Genomic DNA, 8,646 nt, shown 5'->3' with positions numbered 1-8,646 from the left:
AAAAAAATTTTCTTAAACCTACTAGATAAGTGGACAAAAATGTAACATATTTCTAAAACTTTCAATAAATTAAGAAAAGCCCAGGATACAAACACAAAGGGAATGATGGTGGTAGCCATCAACTAAAATGAGGATTCACCTGAAGAGGTTGGTAAGAGTATAATTTTAACATCAACTCAGAGTAAGAGAGGCAAGGCTTTGTGACCTCATAGGGTGAGAAGCTGGAACAAAAGCCCTCAGAATTTATGAACCACAAAAGGATACCTGCTCAATGGAAAGGTAAACTTTATAAAGTCAACATGGACTTAAAGATAAAATAGGATCTTTATTAGATTCAGTTCCAGGTGAAAGAAAATATCATCGCAAGAGAATATGAAAATATAGCCACTTTGGGGACTAGCGTAATGGCTATCTCGTTGTACTCCCATGTAGTCGACCACTGTTCATGTCCCGGACTCAGTGGCTTAAAACTCATGCTGGGAGCGTATGAGTGTGTGCCCAAGATCCCGAGAGGAGAATGGAGGAGGAGGGACTGTGGCGTGACCATCCCCCCTGAGGGGTGATTTCTCACTTCCTGTCTCTCTGTCTCTATTTGGCAAGCGCACGCGCCCTATAGCAAAAACCTCTAAAAATATTTAAAAATACAGCCATATTTATAGGTATATATATATGGCTGTATATATATATACCTATATATATATATTTAATTCCTATATATATATATATATTTGGAATTTAAATTTGTCCTAGAATATTCCAAGACAACTAATAACTTTAAAGTGTTTTCCGATCAGCAAAACCTGGGTCATCTGCCAGCCCCAAACATAAAACTTCCAGAATAAGAACATCTATTTAATCAAGCTTCAGGAATTGTTACCGATTATGCTCACACAAATGTCAGTTCAAAAATCCAAGTTTCAAACACACACACACACACACACACACAAGAAAACCTACTTTATAAATGGTACAAAGAGAACTAGATATCCACATGTAGGGGAGTTAAACTAGATGCCTATCTCTTACCAACTATAGAGATCAACTCAAAATGGATTAAAGACTTAAATGTCAGACCACAAATATATAGCTACTAGAAGAAAATATAAGAAAAATACCTCATTACAATAGTCTGGATATAATTTTTAAAAAGTCTCACTGGCAACAAAAGTTAAAATAGACAAATGAGGGCCAACAGGTGGAGTGGTGATTAAGGCACTGGATTCTCACGTGGTTGACTGTGGTTCAAGTCCTGGACCTGGTGACCTCAAAATCACAGTGGGCATGTATGCACACGTGCCCAAAATCCCAAGCGGAGAATGGAGGGAAAGGGATTGCAGTGTGACCTCTAGGGGGTGATTTCCCACTTTCCCTCTTACTATTTTTGTATCTCTTTGGCAAGTGCTTGCACCCTATAGCAAAAAAAAATCTATAAAAATTTTAAAAAGATGAATGATATTACATAAGATAAATACAAAAAAAAACACAAAGAATTTTTTGGTTGTAAACATAAATATTTATTTATATTTTTATCAATGAGTGTCTGTAAGACCAAAATTAGATGACCAACTATTTTGTTATTTAAATTAACATGCACAAACTGTAGAATGTAAGTAATTTTTTTTTAAATGAAGATAAAATAGGAGCACAAACTGTAGAGTGTATGAATTTTTTTTTAAATGATAAAATTAGAAATAGGAACAGTGAACGGGGAACTATAAAACATCACAAGGCAATTTAAAATTCACCAGTAAGAACTTGTAAAAGCGAAAAATATATGTACCGAATTTAAAAGTTCAGTGGATCATTTAAAGATTAGACACAGTCGAGAGTATCAGTGAATTGGAAGGCAGAGTAACAGTATTATACTCCACTTGTAATAGAAAGGCAGAAGATTCTGAAGTCTGAGGAGAGTTGAGTGACAGAGGACTGAATGAGAAGGTATAATATATATCCAATCGACATTCTGAGAGACAAACGATATAAAAAAAGGAAGAAGCAATATTTAACATAAAGGCTAATCACATTGCTAAATTGATAAAAAGCACAAATCTTTATTTTCAGGAATTAAGTTGAAACCGAAAAAAAGAAAAATACATTTTCACCTAAACAAATTGTACTGAGAACTTAGAACAGCATAAAAGATAACACCTCAAATAAGCTAGAAATAACAGGCAGTCCTCTTATAAAGAAGCAGATTGAATGGATATGTTATCAGGAAAGTCATGATGTATTTTCTGGATGTTTTTCTATGCAAAACTGCAGTATGACTTTCTCAGCTACCCAATACAAACATACTACAAAGTGATCAGAGAGAGACTCAGAAATGATAGGCTTTATCAAGACAAATTTCAGAATACTTACTCATTTTGGGCCAAGACTGAGAAAAATGTGATTCAAAAGAGTGCCAATATTTTATAATATTTTATTTCTTCTGTAGTACAGGGGTTTTTAAAATGTATATTATTATTATTATTTAACCTTAAATAATTGATAAAATATTAAAAATTTTGAAATACTGTAATATTAATGCAACTTTACTGTCAATTAATCAGGACAAGTGTAGATTTAGATGAGGACTTACAATGATTGGTGTTCGACCCTCCAACTTAGTATCAGCTCTCATTTCCTGAGGCTTTGCTACGTGCCAAGCCATACGTAAAGGGACGTGCATCTCTTAACTCTATTACACCTTACACTAACTCAAGGGATTTTACATATCATTTTTCCATTCTACTGGAAGGAATTAAGACACAAAGCAAATGCCTGTAGTTACATTTGACTTTTGACTAAGTATTGGTTTTAGAAAGCTGTCCTTTAAAACATCAGGAATACAAGAAAAGGAGAACACTAAAATAAATGAGCACACAAAATCACAGTTTTGCAATTCTAAGTTAATTAAAATATGCCCTATTTTAAAAATTATCCTTCTAGAAATGTTTCGATATGTTCAAAATTTTTCTAAACGTTATAATTTCATTAGTCATGACCTCAAGGGCCTGAATTTATTAATATATTCCCAAACCCAGACCTCTGCAAAGTGTTTTTTATTTAAACTGCATTTTTAAATATATTTTATTCAGACATTCTTGTGAAGCTATTTGATTTTCATATAGTATAAAATTTATGCTATAATTAGCATTATACATTTATGTCTTTACAATATGCCTTAGGATTTTCAGCATTTGGGTAAGTACAATTGCATTATACACACTGAACAGCAATAACTTCTTGAATAAATGTTCAAGGAAAAGAATTTTTTCATATAAATTAGAAATGGTAAAGTTTGGTCATTTTACTTTAGGTTAATGCATTTCTTACTCCTTCAATTATTCTGAGAAAACTAATACCTGCAAAATTGCCTGAGAAGAAAATCTATCTAGAATATGTATCATGTGAAAAACTACCTATTCCTAGCTAATTTCTCTTAAATAAGAGATCTTTTCCACTTGTAAATATATATTTTAGAAAATAACTTTGAGGCCCACTCCTAGTGGTACACGTGGTAGAAATAATTCTGCAGGATCCTGGAGACCATGTGGAAGGCTACAGCTTCACAACTAGGGTCTGCCTCCGCAAAGCGGATGTGCCCTTGATGTTCTTGACTGGCGGCAGGGCTGGGAGTAGGATCCGATATGGGAACTCTGTCAAAGGCACCTGGTTACCTCTCTTTCTCTTTCTCGTCTTCTGCTTTCTCTTTTTTTGCTATCTCCTAGGGAAAAAAAAATTAATTAACTTTAAAAATAAATAAATAAAAACAGAAGAATTTCAAGACCAGATTGTGTCAAATATTCAAGTTAAAAAGTTATGTCACATTTACATCCCATATCGAGTATGATCTTTAAATATAAACTGTATTAAATGGACAATTTATGTAATACTATATAAAAGGATACATTTCTTCATCAGTATCAACTATTGTTATTGTTAATTTTACTACCATGCTATGTTTTACCTTTACAGAATAACAGGGAATACTACCATGCTATGTTTTACCTTTACAGAAAAATAGAGGCCATATTTAATGTAAATTATTATTTAGTCTTTGAAGCAATGATATGTTCAAATTAGGTTTTCATAGAAACAAGTACTGTACTTCAAACTTAGTATAATACTATGAGAGCTATATTGCATTAATCCACTTAAATATATTTTTTTAAATTGCTGGAGTATGTGAATTTTCCAGGGATAGACAGAGAAAGAATGCTCCAATGGGTCATTGTCACACCACAATTCAATCTTCACTTCTCTATCCTGTGGAGAATCAGGAAAACACATGCATACATTCCTGGCATGTTTTTCTTTCTATTTTTTTTTTTTCATATAGCACATGTGCTTACCAGAGAGAGAGAGAGAGGGAGAGACAAAGTGAAAAATCACCCCCTCCAGGGGGGATGGCCATTCACAGTAGCAATCCCCTCTCCTCCATGCTCCTCTTACGATCGTGGACATGCCTGAACCCGAGCCCAGCATATTTTCAGGACTCAAGGTCTGGGATTTGAGCCACAATCAACATGGTTGATTGTGAGAATCCAGCCATAACCACCATGCAATCTGCTGGTTTCTGGCATGTTTAAACTGTCAGAGAAAGGATTCAAATCACAGCCAGTTATGTGGGATCCTTTAACCAATAAGCCATTAATCTGGCCTGTTTCCTTGACATCTTAAATAAATTCTTTGGAAGCCACTAACTTCATACCATTTTCTATTTCTTGCTTTAAAAAAAAAATAAAGGAATAAAAGATCCCCTCAAATTGTAGGCATGGCAATTTATGTATGTATGTATGTATTTACTTATTTATTGCAAAGAATTGGTACCCTTCCTATTTTGGTAGACTACACCAGTGAAATCTTTAGTGTCTAATGGTCTCTTTTTATATTATATAATTATGAACTATTAATGAATATTCTTTAATAAATATGTGCCTGTTCAGATGATCTACTTCCCCTTGTGCAATTATTGAAAGTTGCAGCTTTTTTCACCCAAGTTGAAAAATATTTTGTTTTAGTGTTAAACGTGGTATTTCTTGGGGCCAGCAGTTGGCGTAATGGCTATGTTGCTGAACTCCCATGCAGTTGACCACAGTTCAAGTCCGGCCCCGGTGGCTTAAACTCATCCCGGGCATGTGTGCATGCGTACCCAAGATCCCGAGAGGAGAATGGAGGAGAAGGGATTGCAGCATGACCATCTCCCCTTGGGGTGATTTCTTGCTTTCTGTCTCTCTGTCTCTCTCTATCTTTCTGGTGAGAGCACACGCCCTATAGCAAAAAACTCTAAAAACAAAAACAAACAAAAAACATGGTATTTCTTTATTAATGCAGTTAACTCATAACTATCAAATGTATTCATCCTATGAAGATTTCCAATTTTAGACCTTTTTTTTTTTTTTTTTGGGAGAGATTTTCACTACAGGGCACGTGCGCTCGCCAGACAGACAGAGAGACACAGAGACAGAAAGCGAGAAATCACCCCCCAGGGGTGATGGTCACGCCACAATCCCTTCTCCTCCATTCTCCTCTTGGGATCTTGGGCACGCATGCACACGCGCCCAGAGCGAGTTTTAAGCCACCGGGTCCAGGACGCGAACCGCAGTCGACTACGTGGGAGTCCAGAGACATAGCCATTACGCTAACTGCTGTTTCATGACCATTCTTCACATTTTAAACAAACCAAATAGATAATTGAAAAATAGCCACAGGGCCATCTGGTGGCCTGGTAGGTAAGGCACTGCACTTCCACATGGCCAAATGCAGTTCAAGTCCCAGATCCTGTGGCTTGAAAATCATGCCAGCCACGTGTACATGTGTGTTCAAAATTCAGAGAGGAGAATAGAGGAGAAGGGATTATAGTGTGGCCATACTCACTGAGGGGGGGATGATTTTTCACTTTTCTTCTCTATGGTGAGAGCATGTGCCCTATGGCAAAAAATCTGAAAAAAAAAAAGAAAAAAAGTTAGAACTTTGTTTTTACTCGAATGATAATGATTACATGCATTCTGAGGTCAATACTTGCAGCATAGTGTGTATGTATGAGTGTGTTGGGTCATTTGGCCTAGAGTATTTTAGATGAGTGAGATCATTCAGTTAGATATTTAAAAGAACGATTAAATTTTCTCAAATTAAAAGTGACAGAGTCATTCATCCTTAAAATCGTTGACAATACTCACTATGCGCTGTAATGGAATACAGTTGAGGGAAACTCTTCTTGTATTTTCTTTAATAAAGCCACAAACTAAAACTATAATATAATGACAAGTAATTAGCAATTGAAATTTACTAATTAGTAATTAAAATTACTAATTTCAAATACTAATGTTTCAAAATTAATTCGATTTGTACACTTAATATTTTCTTGGTATTTACCTTCTACTAATTCAGGTATCAATTTACTTTATTATACAATTTAAAAGTATAAATTTTTAAAATTTAAAATATATGATTAAAAGGGCCAGCAGAGTGGCATAGTGGTTAAGGTACTGGACTCCCACAAGACCAACACAGTTCGAGTCCCCAATCCAGAAGCTAGGAAGTCACACCAGGTGCACGTGCAAGTGTGCCTAAAATCCTAAGAGGAGCATGGAGAAGGGATTGTGGTGTGACCATCCTCCCTGGGATAAGATTTCTCACTTTCCCTCTCTCTATCTCTCTTTGGCAAGTTCCATGCCCTATATAAAAATAAAAATAATTAATAATCATAATAATCATAATAATATCTTCTCTGTAAACTAAAATCAATACTTTAACTAAAGATGCAATGCCAAATTGTTATGGAAATGGTTAAGCATAAGTTGTATAAGGATGGCACAAATAATGAAATTAAAACATAGTTCTATTTTGTCTTCTACATTCTCTTTAACGGAGTATTATTATTTTTCTTGCCATTAAATGAAAATTTCAGCAAACAGGAGGTTTTTCTGATCATTTTTCGATAAGCCAGTATATCACAGTGAATTTAAACTTGAAATATGACCTGGGTTGAGAAATTAGGATGCTCATTCAAATATATTTATTGGAACTCCAATCCAATGACGAAGACTTGCTTCTCCATTTCTCCTTATCAGTAAAGGCTTAGCAGTGATTATCCTCCATGTCTCTGAGAATGAGTTAGGCTCTTTCATTTTTTTCCTCACCTCCTTCCTCTCCTATAGCTGTTGCATTAGAGCTTGCAGAGTTTAAGAATGTAGAAGGTAGCAGAAAAATAAGATCCTCTTTGACCTTTGGTGTAAAAGTTGAGGTTACTCTCTTTTGGATATTTTCTAGGCTTCTATACAACCTTCTAGCCTGAGCCATCCATATAGGACTTCTATTTATAGGCAGAACTTGCCCTCATGTTTTAATATTCAGTCATGCTGAGAAACAGAAACTGTTACTATATTTTTTCACTTCCTTCTTTCCTCCTTTTTTAAAAAGAAATATTCAAGATTGAGAGCACGTGTGCATAAAAGAGAAAGAGAGAGAGAAGCCCCTTCAACCAGTCTCCTCATGCCATGATCCCCTTTTCCAAGCCCTCCAGTTCATCAGAATCTTGGGCATGCACACATGCACCTGGCTAACTTAGGACTCAAATCAGACCTATAGCTTCCAGCACTGTAGTTAGGCTTGCTACTGACTGCATGATGAAGCAGGGCCTCATTCTCCCCTTTTCCTTCCTTCCTTCTCACTCTCTTCTTATTCTTTCCGTTTTTTCCATTCTTTCCTTCTTTCCTCCCTTCCTTCCATCTTCTGTAAGAGTGACAGAGAGAGAGAGAGAGAAAGAGAGAGAGAAGCACCTCTAACAGTGTCTACAAGGTGTTTCTCTTCTGGCCTTCCCAGCCAGCCAGGATCATAGACACACATGCTTGGCAAGAACAGACCTGGTGAGGAACCAAGTTCATAATCTTCCTAATGGGTCCAGCTACTGTTTCACCACTGCAACTGGCCCAATCTTTCACTGTTTTGGTACACTTTTTAATCTAACAGATCTCCAAAAGCAGAGTCCATTTCAAATTACCCCAATAAAGCATTGCTTCCTTGTGTCCATGTCTGCTTCCCAGGCTTTATGAGTCTTTTACAGCTCATCAAGGGGTCCACAGTTGTTTCCAAAGGTAGCAGCGTCTCCCACACAGAGTCTTTCCCTTGGTCCTTCTCAGTTGCTCCATCTGACAAATAGCCACAGCCTCGAATATATTCTCTCAGCTATTCAGCAGAAACTCTCAAATTAACCCGTCATACACATCGATTATTCTGTTTCCACTTAATAGAAAGTGAATGCAGGAGAGTTTGGCTTCACTTGCACGTGTTTGATCCAGAAATGAAGAGATTTTTCCCATATGCATTATCACAATATTTGCCTGAAGGACACAGACAAAATTTAGTGCCACTTGTTGCAATCTAGACTTGTTAATTAATGTTTCATTTTCCTTATAGTATCTATATTATTCAAGCTAGGCAATAATTAATGCAATGTATTTAAATCAGAAATCTAAGCAAACACAACATTCTTTTTAGACAAGCAAGTCTAAAGTGAAAAAGATTTCTGATTGTATCTTTCAAGGCTGGGTTATCCTTTCAGTCTCACAAACGCTGCTGTCCTAAGACTGGGAAGGGAGCTGGGGCTTAGAAGACATCATTCCAAGATTCACTTTCTTTCTGGCTTTTTTTTTTTTTTTT

The 8,646-nt window shown here is 35.9% G+C and overlaps 1 long non-coding RNA gene across 1 annotated transcript in view; it reads left to right on the top strand.

Annotated features, from left to right (window-relative positions):
* The first annotated feature begins 237 nt into the window (after positions 1-237).
* Positions 238-8,646, top strand: part of LOC102470159 (uncharacterized) — a 30,857-nt gene continuing 22,448 nt past the window's right edge. Inside the window, exon 1 of the long non-coding RNA XR_337212.1 lies at positions 238-279. This is a non-coding gene — a long non-coding RNA (uncharacterized LOC102470159). The remainder of the gene's footprint in view (positions 280-8,646) is intronic.

This window comes from Tupaia chinensis, unplaced genomic scaffold (genome assembly GCF_000334495.1).
Source record: "Tupaia chinensis unplaced genomic scaffold, TupChi_1.0 Scaffold144690_1, whole genome shotgun sequence".
Classification (NCBI taxonomy): domain Eukaryota; kingdom Metazoa; phylum Chordata; class Mammalia; order Scandentia; family Tupaiidae; genus Tupaia; species Tupaia belangeri.
The sequence above is the reverse complement of the archived record's forward strand: the minus strand, read 5'-3'. Positions and strand labels throughout refer to the sequence as shown.